The sequence below is a fragment of the Pseudophryne corroboree genome, chromosome 11 (assembly GCF_028390025.1).
Source record: "Pseudophryne corroboree isolate aPseCor3 chromosome 11, aPseCor3.hap2, whole genome shotgun sequence".
In the NCBI taxonomy this organism is placed as follows: Eukaryota; Metazoa; Chordata; class Amphibia; order Anura; family Myobatrachidae; genus Pseudophryne; species Pseudophryne corroboree.
This window is the reverse complement of record NC_086454.1, coordinates 24,925,120-24,939,358: the sequence shown is the minus strand read 5'-3', so window position 1 is coordinate 24,939,358 and position 14,239 is coordinate 24,925,120. Positions and strand designations below refer to the sequence as shown.

General features: G+C 49.3%; 1 protein-coding gene across 1 annotated transcript in view; it reads left to right on the top strand.

The window, feature by feature from the left end:
• PRMT3 (protein arginine methyltransferase 3) overlaps positions 1–14,239 on the top strand; it is a 251,556-nt gene that overhangs the window by 158,933 nt on the left and 78,384 nt on the right. The window lies entirely within an intron of this gene.

Below are 14,239 nucleotides of genomic sequence, written 5' to 3'. Positions count from 1 at the left end.
ACTAATTCTCTTACTTCCTGATTATGTTAGGAAGATGAAATGCAACACAGGTATTCTTTAGGTGGGAAATAGGAAAACTATTTTAATAAACCTCTCCTAAGGGGACATAATGACATCATTACTGATGTGTGGCTTGTGTTACGTGAACGATAACGCTCAAACGGAAATTTGGATTGCACCTCTAGTGTGTAGAATTTAATAAACTACAAAAATGGTCCTGTCACTTTTTACCGTATCTGCTACAGGTGTTGCTCGGGTAACGCCAAGAACCAGGGATTAATATTTACTCTCATGAAGACGTCTCAAATTTACATCTCTATAGATTACCACATTTTCTCTGACGTCCTAGTGGATGCTGGGGACTCCGTCAGGACCATGGGGAATAGCGGCTCCGCAGGAGACAGGGCACAAAATTTAAAAGTTTGACCACTAGGTGGTGTGTACTGGCTCCTCCCCCTATGACCCTCCTCCAAGCCTCAGTTAGGTTTTTGTGCCCGTCCGAGCAGGGTGCAATCTAGGTGGCTCTCATAAAGAGCTGCTTAGAGTAAAAGTTTTGATAGTTTTATTATTTTCAGTGAGTCCTGCTGGCAACAGGCTCACTGCAACGAGGGACCTAGGGGAGAAGAAGTAAACTCACCTGCGTGCAGGATGGATTTGCTTCTTAGGCTACTGGACACTAGCTCCAGAGGGACGATCACAGGTACAGCCTGGATGGGTCACCGGAGCCGCGCCGCCGACCCCCTTGCAGATGCCGAAGTAAGAAGAGGTCCAGAAACCGGCGGCTGAAGGCTTTTCAGTCTTCATGAGGTAGCGCACAGCACGGCAGCTGTGCGCCATTGCGCTCAGGCACACTTCACACTGGCGGTCACTGAGGGTGCAGGGCGCTGGGGGGGGCACCCTGGGCAGCAATGTTAATACCTTTCTGGCTAAAAAGAATACATCACATATAGTCCATGAGGCTATATGGATGTATTTCACCCCTGCCAGGTCTCAGAAAAACCGGGAGAAGAGCCCGCCGGAATAGGGGGCGGGGCCTATCTCCTCAGCACACAGCGCCATTTTCCTACACAGCTCCGCTGCTAGGAAGGCTCCCAGGCTCTCCCCTGCACTGCACTACAGAAACAGGGTAAAAAACAGAGAGGGGGGGCATTTTTTGGCGATATTATATATATTTAAGCAGCTATAAGGAAACAACACTTATATAAGGTTGTTCCTATATAATTATAGCGCTTTGGTGTGTGCTGGCAAACTCTCCCTCTGTCTCCCCAAAGGGCTAGTGGGGTCCTGTCTTCTATCAGAGCATTCCCTGTGTGTCTGCTGTGTGTCGGTACGTGTGTGTCGACATGTATGAGGACGATGTTGGTGTGGAGGCGGAGCAATTGCCGGTAATGGTGATGTCACCCCCTAGGGAGTCGATACCGGAATGGATGGCTTTGTTTATGGAATTACGTGATAATGTCAGCACGCTGCAAAAGACGGTTGACGACATGAGACGACCGGCAAACCAGTTAGTACCTGTACAGGCGTCTCAAACACCGTCAGGGGCTGTAAAACGCCCTTTGCCTCAGTCGGTCGACACAGACCCAGACACGGACACCGAATCTAGTGTCGACGGTGAAGAAACAAACGTATTTTCCAGTAGGGCCACACGTTATATGATCACGGCAATGAAGGAGGCTTTGCATATCTCTGATACTGCAAGTACCACAAAAAGGGGTATTATGTGGGGTCTGAAAAAACTACCTGTAGTTTTTCCTGAATCAGAGGAATTGAATGACGTGTGTGATGAAGCGTGGGTTACCCCTGATAAAAAACTGCTAATTTCAAAGAAGTTATTGGCGTTATACCCTTTCCCGCCAGAGGTTAGGGCGCGCTGGGAAACACCCCCTAGGGTGGACAAGGCGCTCACACGTTTATCCAAACAAGTGGCGTTACCGTCTCCTGATACGGCCGCCCTCAAGGATCCAGCTGATAGGAGGCTGGAAAATACTCTAAAAAGTATATACACACATACTGGTGTTATACTGCGACCAGCAATCGCCTCAGCCTGGATGTGCAGTGCTGGGGTGGCTTGGTCGGATTCCCTGACTGAAAATATTGATACCCTGGATAGGGACAGTATTTTATTAACTATAGAGCAATTAAAGGATGCATTCCTTTATATGCGAGATGCACAGAGGGATATCTGCACTCTGGCATCAAGAGTAAGTGCGATGTCCATATCTGCCAGAAGAAGTCTATGGACACGACAGTGGTCAGGCGATGCGGATTCCAAACGGCATATGGAAGTATTGCCGTATAAAGGGGAGGAATTATTTGGGGTCGGTCTATCGGATTTGGTAGCCACGGCAACAGCCGGGAAGTCCACCTTTTTACCTCAAGTCCCCTCCCAGCAGAAAAAGACGCAGTCTTTTCAGCCGCAGTCCTTTCGTTCCTATAAGAACAAGCGAGCAAAAGGACATTCATATTTGCCCCGAGGCAAAGGAAATGGTAAGAGACTGCAGCAAGCAGCCCCTTCCCAGGAGCAGAAGTCCTCCCCGGCTTCTGCAAAGGCCTCAGCATGACGCTGGGACCTTACAAGCGGACTCAGGGGCGGTGGGGGGTCGCCTCAAGAATTTCAGCGCACAGTGGGCTCACTCGCAGGTGGACCCCTGGATCCTGCAGGTAGTATCTCAGGGTTACAGGTTGGAATTCAAGAAGTCTCCCCCTCGCCGGTTCCTAAAATCTGCTTTGCCAACGTCTCCCTCAGACAGGGCGACGGTATTGGAAGCCATTCACAAGCTGTATTCTCAGCAGGTGATAATCAAGGTACCCCTTCTACAACAGGGAAAGGGGTATTACTCCACGCTATATTGTGGTACCGAAGCCGGACGGCTCGGTAAGACCTATTCTAAATCTGAAATCTTTGAACCTGTACATACAAAAATTCAAGTTCAAGATGGAGTCACTCAGAGCAGTGATAGCGAATCTGGAAGAAGGGGATTTTATGGTGTCCTTGGACATCAAGGATGCTTACCTTCATGTCCCAATTTGCCCTTCACACCAAGGGTACCTCAGGTTCGTGGTACAAAACTGTCATTATCAGTTTCAGACGCTGCCGTTTGGATTGTCCACGGCACCCAGGGTCTTTACCAAGGTAATGGCCGAAATGATGATCCTTCTTCGAAGAGAAGGCGTATTAATTATCCCTTACTTGGACGATCTCCTGATAAGGGCAAGATCCAGAGAACAGCTGGAGGTCGGAGTAGCACTAACTCAAGTAGTGCTCCAACAGCACGGGTGGATTCTGAATTTTCCAAAATCCCAACTGATCCCGACGACACGTCTGCTGTTCCTAGGGATGATTCTGGACACGGTTCAGAAAAAGGTATTTCTTCCGGAGGAGAAAGCCAGGGAGTTATCCGAACTCGTCAGGAACCTCCTAAAACCAGGGACAGTGTCTGTGCATCAATGCACAAGAGTCCTGGGAAAAATGGTGGCTTCTTACGAAGCGATTCCATTCGGCAGATTCCATGCACGAATTTTTCAGTGGGATCTGCTAGACAAATGGTCCGGATCGCATCTGCAGATGCATCAGCGGATAAAATTGTCGACAAGGACAAGGGTCTCTCTACTATGGTGGTTGCAGAGTGCTCATCTGTTAGAGGGCCGCAGATTCGGCATACAGAACTGGGTCCTAGTGACCACGGATGCCAGCCTGAGAGGCTGGGGAGCGGTCACACAAGGAAGAAACTTCCAGGGCGTGTGGTCAATCATGTGATAGCACTGTCAGCAGTGTTCATCCCGGGAGTGGACAACTGGGAAGCAGACTTCCTCAGCAGACACGATCTTCACCCGGGAGAGTGGGGACTTCATCCAGAAGTCTTCCACATGATTGTAGTCCATTGGGAAAGACCAATGGTGGACATGATGGCGTCCCGCCTCAACAAAAAACTGGACAGGTATTGCGCCAGGTCAAGAGACCCTCAGGCAATAGCTGTGGACGCTCTGGTAACACCATGGGTGTACCAGTCAGTGTATGTGTTCCCTCCTCTGCCTCTCATACCCAAGGTACTGAGAATTATACGGCAAAGGGGAGTAAGAACGATACTAGTGGCTCCGGACTGGCCAAGAAGGACTTGGTACCCGGAACTTCAGGAGATGCTCACGGAAGATCCGTGGCCTCTACCTCTAAGAAGGGATCTGCTTCAGCAGGGACCGTGTCTATTCCAAGACTTACCGCGGCTGCGTTTGACGGCATGGCGGTTGAACGCCGGATCCTAAGGGAAAAAGGCATTCCGGAAGAGGTCATCCCTACCCTGGTCAAAGCCAGGAAGGAGGTGACTGCACAACATTATCACCGCATTTGGAGAAAATATGTTGCATGGTGTGAGGCCAGGAAGGCCCCGACAGAGGAATTTCAACTGGGTCGATTCCTACATTTCCTGCAAACAGGATTATCTATGGGCCTCAAATTAGGGTCCATTAAGGTTCAAATTTCGGCCCTGTCGATTTTCTTCCAGAAAGAATTGGCTTCAGTTCCTGAAGTCCAGACTTTTGTAAAAGGAGTACTACATATACAGCCCCCGGTTGTGCCCCCAGTGGCACCGTGGGATCTCAATGTAGTTTTGGATTTTCTCAAATCCCATTGGTTTGAGCCACTCAAATCGGTAGATTTGAAATATCTTACATGGAAAGTAACCATGCTCCTGGCTTCAGCCAGGAGAGTGTCGGAATTGGCGGCTTTATCGTATAAAAGCCCATATCTGATTTTCCATTCGGACAGGGCAGAATTGAGGACGCGTCCTCATTTTCTGCCTAAGGTGGTATCAGCGTTTCACCTGAACCAGCCTATTGTGGTGCCTGCGGCTACTAGCGATTTGGAGGATTCCAAGTTGCTGGACGTTGTCAGAGCATTGAAAATATATATTTCAAGGACGGCTGGAGTCAGAAAATCTGACTCGCTGTTTATACTGTATGCACCCAACAAGCTGGGTGCTCCTGCTTCTAAGCAGACGATTGCTCGTTGGATTTGTAGCACAATTCAACTGGCACATTCTGTGGCAGGCCTGCCACAGCCTAAATCTGTCAATGCCCACTCCACAAGGAAGGTGGGCTCATCTTGGGCGGCTGCCCGAGGGGTCTCGGCATTACAACTCTGCCGAGCAGCTACGTGGTCAGGGGAGAACACGTTTGTAAAATTCTACAAATTTGATACCCTGGCTAAGGAGGACCTGGAGTTCTCTCATTCGGTGCTGCAGAGTCATCCGCACTCTCCCGCCCGTTTGGGAGCTTTGGTATAATCCCCATGGTCCTGACGGAGTCCCCAGCATCCACTAGGACGTCAGAGAAAATAAGAATTTACTCACCGGTAATTCTATTTCTCGTAGTCCGTAGTGGATGCTGGGCGCCCATCCCAAGTGCGGATTGTCTGCAATACTTGTACATAGGCCCTCATTCCGAGTCGTTCGCTCTGTATTTTTCTTCGCATCGCAGTGAAATTCCGCTTAGTGCGCATGCGCAATATTCGCACTGCGACTGCGCCAAGTATCTTTGCTATGAAGATAGTATTTTTACTCACGGCTTTTTCATCGCTCCGGCGATCGTAATGTGATTGACAGGAAATGGGTGTTACTGGGCGGAAACAGGCCGTTTTATGGGCGTGTGGCTGAAAACGCTACCGTTTCCGGAAAAAACGCAGGAGTGGCCGGAGAAACGGGGGAGTGGTTGGGCGAACGCTGGGTGTGTTTGTGACGTCAAACCAGGAACGACAAGCACTGAACTGATCGCACAGGCAGAGTAAGTCTGAAGCTACTCTAAAACTGCTAAGTAGTTTGTGAGCGCAATATTGCGAATACATCGGTCGCAATTTTAAGATGCTAAGATACACTCCCAGTAGGCGGCGGCTTAGCGTGCTAAATTCGCCTTGCGACCGATCAACTCGGAATGAGGGCCATAGTTATTGTTACAAAAAAATCGGGTTGTTTATTGTTGTGAGCCATCTTTTCAGAGGCTCCTACGTTATCATACTGTTAACTGGGTTCAGATCACAAGTTGTACGGTGTGATTGGTGTGGCTGGTATGAGTCTTACCCGGGATTCAAAATCTTTCCTTATTGTGTACGCTCGTCCGGGCACAGTATCCTAACTGAGGCTTGGAGGAGGGTCATAGGGGGAGGAGCCAGTACACACCACCTAGTGGTCAAACTTTTAAATTTTGTGCCCTGTCTCCTGCGGAGCCGCTATTCCCCATGGTCCTGACGGAGTCCCCAGCATCCACTACGGACTACGAGAAATAGAATTACCGGTGAGTAAATTCTTATTTTTAATCCTCATTTATATTTACAACCGTGACAATCAGAAACTCCCATGCTAAGGACGGGTAGAACAGCTAGTGTGTGTGTGTGTGTGTGTGTGTGTGTGTGTATATATATGTGTGTGTATATATATATATATGTGTGTGTGTGTGTGTGTGTATGTATATATATATTATACACAGTGATTGCAAAAACGCGCTATAGCGCGTATTTTACCCCACAATTGATGGTGGGGACACAAAAATAAAAAAACGCCGGGTCCCGCAGCGCTGTCCTGCGCTGTCAATCAGTCCGGTGGGAGGGACGAAACGGAGGGAGGAACTTGGAAGAGGCAGAGACCGTGAACGGTGTGATCTCCCGCCCTCCACTCCTCCTCTGCTCCGCATGCTCCCCCCCCCCCCCCCCACGATTAACGGACTCCGCTGCTGAACCTGAGGTGGGGGCAGTTCGGTCCCTGGTCCCCGGCTGGATTCTGCTGCCGCTCTCCCCGCTGATTCCCCTTTTCTCCCTCCTCAACCATGCGGCCGCCCCCTCCGCGTTTTCCCTCCCCCCTGGCCACATCATGTGACTCCATGCTGGCTGCGTTGTGGCCTCATGCGGATCGGACTATACCCCCTGGCTTGACAGCGCTGCTGCTGGCAGTGTCCATGGTAAGCGGTGGGGGACTGGTCCCTGGAGGGTGTTATGGTGGTGGGGTTTCTGGCTGCACTCGCTCCTGCCTCTCTGTCTCTACCCCCTGGTGCCTCTGTCCCTACCCCCTGGTGCCTCTCTCTGTCCCTACTCCCTGGTGCCTCTGTCCCTACCCCCTGGTGCCTCTCTCTGTCCCTACTCCCTGCTGCCTACCTCTTTCCCTACTCCCTGCTGCCTCTGTCCCTACTCCCTGCTACCTCTATCCCTACCACCTGGTGCCTCTGTCCCTACTCCCTGGTGCCTCTGTCCCTACCCCCTGCTGCCTCTCTCTGTCCCTACCCCCTGCTGCCTCTCTCTGTCCCTGCTGCCTCTGTCCCTACCCCCTGGTGCCTCTGTCCCTACCCCCTGGTGCCTCCGTCCCTACCCCCTGCTGCCTCTCTCTGTCCCTACCCCCTGCTGCCTCTGTCCCTACCCCCTGCTACCTCTGTCCCTACCATCTGGTGCCTCTGTCCCTACCCCCTGGTGCCTCGCTCTGTCCCTACTCCTTGGTACCATATAAAACGTGTATAACGTGCTCTACCTGGCGCAATGTGTGTAACGTGCTCTACCTGGGGCAATATGTGTAACGTGCTCCACCTGGCGCAATGTGTGTAACGTGCTCCACCTGGCGCAATCTGTATACCGTGTTCTACCTGGCGCAATCTGTATACCGTGTTCTACCTGGCGCAATCTGTATACCGTGTTCTACCTGGTGCAATCTGTATACCGTGTTCTACCTGGCGCAATCTGTATACCGTGCTCTACCTGGCGCAATCTGTATAACGTGCTCTACCTGGCGCAGTGTGTACAACGTGTTCTAACTGGCGCAGTGTGTATAACGTGTTCTACCTGGCGCAGTGTGTATAACGTGTTCTACCTGGTGCAGTGTGTATAACGTGATCTAGCTGGTGCAATCTGTGTAACGTGCTCTACCTGGCGCAATCTGTGTAACGTGCTCTACCTGGCGCATTCTGTAACGTGCTCTACCTGGCGCAGTGTGTATAACGTCTTCTAACTGGCGCAATCTGTGTAACGTTCTCTACCTGGCGCAATCTGTGTAACGTGCTCTACCTGGCGCAATCTGTGTAACGTGCTCTACCTGGCGCAGTGTGTATACCGTGTTCTACCTGGCGTAGTGTGTATAACGTGTTCTACCTGGCGCAGTCTGTGTAACGTGTTCTACCTGGCGCAGTCTGTGTAACGTGCTCTACCTGGTGCAGTTTGTGTAACGTGCTCTACCTGGCGCAATCTGTGTAACGTGCTCTACCTGGTGCAGTGTGTGTGTAACGTGCTCTACCTGGTGCAGTGTGTGTAACGTGCTCTACCTGGTGCAATGTGTATATAACGTGCTCTACCTGGTGCAATGTGTATATAACGTGCTCTACCTGGTGCAATGTGTATATAACGTGCTCTACCTGGTGCAATGTGTATATAACGTGCTCTACCTGGTGTAATGTGTATATAACGTGCTCTACCTGTGTGGTGTAATGTAAATTGGTACTGTTATGTGGCCGTGCTCTTTCCCCATGAAGCCACGCCCCTAAATTTTTGGTGCGTGCCTTAGGCGCGCACTGTCCTTGGTTTAATGTATGGCAGGGGGAGCACCAATATACTTTCTGCCAAGGGGCACTGAAATGTCTAGTTACAGCTCTGGGGCAGAGTGTCCTGTATGCTACACAGCCCAGCAGCATTGTCACCCCCTCCTGCCCCCTCGCAATACTTTTGTGGTGTCCAAATCAAGTCTGTTTTTAGATTTGAATAATTAATAAGATGAATATGAACCTACATTCCGATGGGACCCAGAAAAGGACAGATAGGACCCCAATTTTTAAAAGTGAGGGGTCCGTGGGACCCACTTTTTTGGGGGTTCAGCGCGATCACTGTGTGTATATGTATATATATATATATATGTAAAATATATGCAAGGAAAGTCCCACATTCTCGCCCGACACAGATAACGGCTGGGGTGCCAAATCAAAGCCTGATCCAATCACGGGGTCAGACTCTTAGTACAATACAGTATTTCTCCACATTACAGTGGAAAAAGATAGCACTCTCCAGACTTGCGTGATTTGATGTTAATATTAAAGTCATTTATTCAAAGGATTGGTTCCATGTAACTTCATGTCACAAGGACATGCCAGGACCTGGTTCCTATCCAATGCTGCTGAGGATGTTACTGCTGCCTTTGACTGTATATTGACTGGCATATACCTTGAGAAAGGTCCAGGCACAGGACCGAAACGTTGGTGAGCCCTTTCTGTATTTTTTTGTGACATGAAGTTACATGGAACCAATCCTTTGAATAAATGACTTTAATATTTACATCAAATCACGCAAGTCTGGAGAGTGCTATCTTTTTCCACTGTAATGTGGAGAAATACTGTATTATATATATATATATATATATATATATACACACACACTGCTCAAAAAAATAAAGGGAACACTAAAATAACACATCCTAGATCTGTATGAATGAAATATTCTTATTAAATACTTTGTTCTTTACATAGTTGAATGTGCTGACAAGAAAAACACACAAAAATTATCAATGGAAATCAAATTTATTAACCCATGGAGGTCTGGATTTGGAGTCACACTCAAAATTAAAGTGAAAAAAACCACTACAGGCTGATCCAACTTTGATGTAATGTCCATAAAACAAGTCAAAATGAGGCTCAGTAGTGTGTGTGGCCTCCACGTGCCTGTATGACCTCCCTACAATGCCTGGGCATGCTCCTGATGAGTTGGTGGATGATCTCCTGAGGGATCTACTCCCAGACCTGGACTAAAGCATCCGCCAACTCCTGGACAGTCTGTGGTGTTGGTGGATGGAGCGAGACATGATGTCCCAGATGTGCTCAGTTGGATTCAGGTCTGGGGAACGGGCGGGCCAGTCCATAGCATCAATGCCTTCGTCTTGCAGGAACTGCTGACACACTCCAGCCACATGAGGTCTAGCATTGTCTTGCATTAGGAGGAACCCAGGGCCAACCGCACCAGCATATGGTCTCACAAGGGGTCTGAGGATCTCATCTCTGTACCTAATGGCAGTCAGGCTACCTCTGGCGAGCACATGGAGGGCTGTGCGGCCCCCCCAAAGAAATGCCACCCCAAACCGGTCATGCTGGAGGATGTTGCAGGCAGCAGAACGTTCTCCTTGGCGTCTCCAGACTCTGTCACGTGCTCAGTGAGAACCTGCTTTCATCTGTGAAGAGCACAGGGCGCCAGAGGCGAATTTGCCAATCTTGGTGTTCTCTGGCAAATGCCAAACGTCCTGCACGGTGTTGGGCTGTAAGCACAACCCCCACCTGTGGACGTCGGGCCCTCATACCACCCTCATGGAGTCTGTTTCTGATCGTTTGAGTAGACACATGCACATTTGTGGCTTGCTGGAGGTCATTTTGCAGGGCTCTGGCAGTGCTCCTCCTGTTCCTCCTTGCACAAAGGCGGAGGTAGCGGTCCTGCTGCTGGGTTGTTGCCCTCCTACGGCCTCCTCCACGTCTCCTGATGTACTGGCCTGTCTCCTGGTAGCGCCTCCATGCTCTGTACACTACGCTGACAGACACAGCAAACCTTCTTGCCACAGCTCACATTGATGTGCCATCCTGGATGAGCTGCACTACCTGAGCCACTTGTGTGGGTTATAGACTCCGTCTCATGCTACCACTAGAGTGAAAGCACCGCCAGCTTTCAAAGGTGACCAAAACATCAGCCAGAAAGCATAGAAGCTGAGAAGTGGTCTGTGGTCACCACCTGCAGAACAACTCCTTTATTGGGGGTGTCTTGCTAATTGCCTATAATTTCCACCTGTTGTCTATTCCATTTGCACAACAGCATGTGAAATTGATTGTCAATCAGTGTTGCTTCCTAAGTGGACAGTTTGATTTCACAGAAGTGTGATTAACTTGTAGTTACATTGTGTTGTTTAAGTGTTCCCTTTATTTTTTTGAGCAGTGTGTGTATATGTATATATATATATATATATATATATATATATATACATATACATATATATATACATACACATACAGATGGAGCCCTGCCCATCTATCCCTTTAATAGGATTAATTGAGCCAGTGCTGTCGGACTTAGGGGTACATTTACTAATCAGTGATAAGAGCGGAGAAGTGAGCCAGTGGAGATATTTCCCCATCAACCAATCAGCAGCTCTGTATCATTTTATAGTATGCAAATTATAGATGTTACTTCAGTGCTGATTGGTTGCCATGGGCAACTTCTCCACTGGCTCACTTCTCCGCTCTTATCACTGCTTAGTAAATGTACCCCTTAATCCCCTGCTGTAATGACTTAATCCCCTTCTGTATTGTTCTGTCTGTATTATATTACAGCTGAGAACATTAGATGAAGGGTTTATGCAAATAAACCTTGGTGCATATTTACATACATATACACACACAATATAATGGATAGGTTTTGGATCTATAAATGTATCCCAAATACTAATTGTGTGAAAGAGCATTTAAGAGTTAGTAATGGCACAGTGACTATATTCAGCCAGAAGACGGTCAGGTGACACTTGTACTCCTATGCTGTATGTGGTGGTGCCTTAGACTCCCAGCAGCCCAGAGAGAATGGCAGGTAAATGACTTATTTTTGCAAATGCAACGTGAAAGTCCACTGGAATTTTCTGCCATTACATCATCTCAAACTGTGATCTCGTTTCCTTATGAACGTTTTGCAGGAAAGATCCACTAAGATGAACGTTCCAGGTTTGCACTCAGGCGTTTTCTTCTTCTCCTTTTCGCCTGTTTATGGCCCTTGATTTGTAATGTATTTCCGGATAAGAAAGGCCCCTCGTCTTGGGGCTTCCTCCACGTCGGTTGTTACCGGTGACAAATGATTCCTGGTCAATGAACCAAGAAGGACACAGATGTCAAAGCCATGAATCTCTGGATGGACGACGTGGGGCCATTTCTGTCCAATCAGCACTTTGTTAATTTTACCTGCGAGGGAGACGAAAGATTCATTTTTGTCCCCTCGGTTTGGGCTGACGTTGTAATTAAATAACAGATGCCAGCTGCAATCAGCAGGCCGAGACGTCCTGTACTGGTCGGCGGTGATGATCTGTACAGCAGCGAGGGGGCGACGACGCGTTCCGTGACCTAGTTTTCAGACGCTACAATGTCTTAATAACGAAAGAGCGTAAGGAAAGGTGTTCCGGAGAGCACCTGAGTAACACGCTGCAGATGTCTGCTGGTACACCGACCTTGTGGTGTGGTAGGAGGCTCCAGTGTGCCCCACGTTTACCAGGATACTCCCGAATTCTGTCACTGGACGTCCTGTCACCCTCATCGTCTGTAACGTGAGACAAAAGGCCGCAACGCCGGACAGAGTAACAACTCCTGCAAAATGCAAACCTAGTATCTATAAGGCTGACGGAGGAGGTACAGATGTTACACCAGGGATGGGGAGACCCTGCGGGTGAGAACGCAGAGTCCGTCTCCTAAACTCCTTGTAGACATGAAGAAAAGCTTCTAGTACGGATTCACTTCAAGTCCATAATACAGCAATGTCCGAATTCAGTTCAGTATAATGCTAAATAGAAGTCACTAAATGCAGCTCTGAGCTGCTCCAACTACAGTACTATTGAGGGGGTTAAACGCATCCCCCCCTCCACACACACACACACACACACACACACACACACACACACACACACAGCTCTGCCATATCTATTCTCCCTGCCTCTGTCCTGCTGTACACGTTATCATCTCATCTGCTGAAATGAACGATCGTAAAGTGTTTATGATGCAGAAAATGACAAATATCGTGAAGTGTGACCTGTACAAAGCACAGTCTCGCCCAGTCTCGCTCTGCGGCATTGTACACAACAGCTGTGAGTTGTCAGACAGCGTCGCGCCTCTGTATATGTGGGAGACATGACTGTGTGCACCTTCCCTTCTGTGTTCCCTTTCTCTGTGCGGGGTTATTACCCACCTGTACACAGAGGCACATCCGCTCTCTCCTGTGCTCCTAGCAATCGCTAATATCTAATTATACACGCTGTCTAGTGCCCACATCCACTGTACTCTCTCACTGTCACTGCATGGTCTGTCACACATCCGCTGCACTCTCGCACTGTCACTGCATTGTACTCTACGCTCCCGCACTGTCACTGCATGGTCTGTCACACATCCACTGCGCTCTCGCACTGTCACTGCATTGTCTGTCAGACATCCGCTGCACTCTCGCACTGTCACTGCATTGTACTCTACGCTCCCGCACTGTCACTGCATGGTCTGTCACACATCCACTGCGCTCTCGCACTGTCACTGCATTGTCTGTCAGACATCCGCTGCACTCTCGCACTGTCACTGCATTGTACTCTACGCTCCCGCACTGTCACTGCATGGTCTGTCACACATCCACTGCGCTCTCGCACTGTCACTCCATGGTCTGGCACACGTGCGTGACTCTCTTGCACTGTCACTGCATTGTCTGTCACACATCCACTGCACTCTCGCACTGTCACTGCATGGTCTGTCACGCATCCACTGCACTCTTGCACTGTCACTGCATTGTCTGTCACACATCCACTGCGCGCTTGCACTGTCACTGCATTGTCTGTCACACATCCGCTGCGCGCTTGCACTGTCACTGCATGGTCTGTCACACATCCGCTGCGCACTGTCACTGCATGGTCTGGCACACGTGCGCTACGCTCTTGCACTGTCATTGCATGGTCTGTCACACATCTGCTGCGCTCCCGCACTGCCACTGCATGGTCTGGCACACGTGCGCTGCGCTCTCACGCTGTCACTGCATGGTCTCATGGACCCTGAGGTGATCTGACAGAGCGCTTGCAGTGTATCAGACCTCTCATATGACCTGTCCCCAGTACATGAACGTTACCTCGTATTGAACATGTGACCTGAAATCTGTAAAACCCACTGCACCGCTTCCTTGCAGGTCTCGTATAAGGTGAAACACTTCTAGGAACCCCTCTTATACAGCTCTGTAGTTGAAGGGGAGCTCGGTGAAATCAGGGCGCTGCATGATACCATACTAGCCCAAGTCACAGCAATGATGCAAATCACATCATCATTGTATGGTGACACGCCGCAGTGGGCGGATCATTAACACGTGAGCTGCTGTGTCATGCTGATTTCTGTCCATGACGTCTTATCCTGATCTGTCTCCAGAGATGCTGACAAATTCTTTCAGGGGGCGGAGATCACCCACAGACATTACAGGAGAGGTGTGCGTAAGATTCATTCAGGATCAGTTGTTTAAATTATGGGAAAGTCT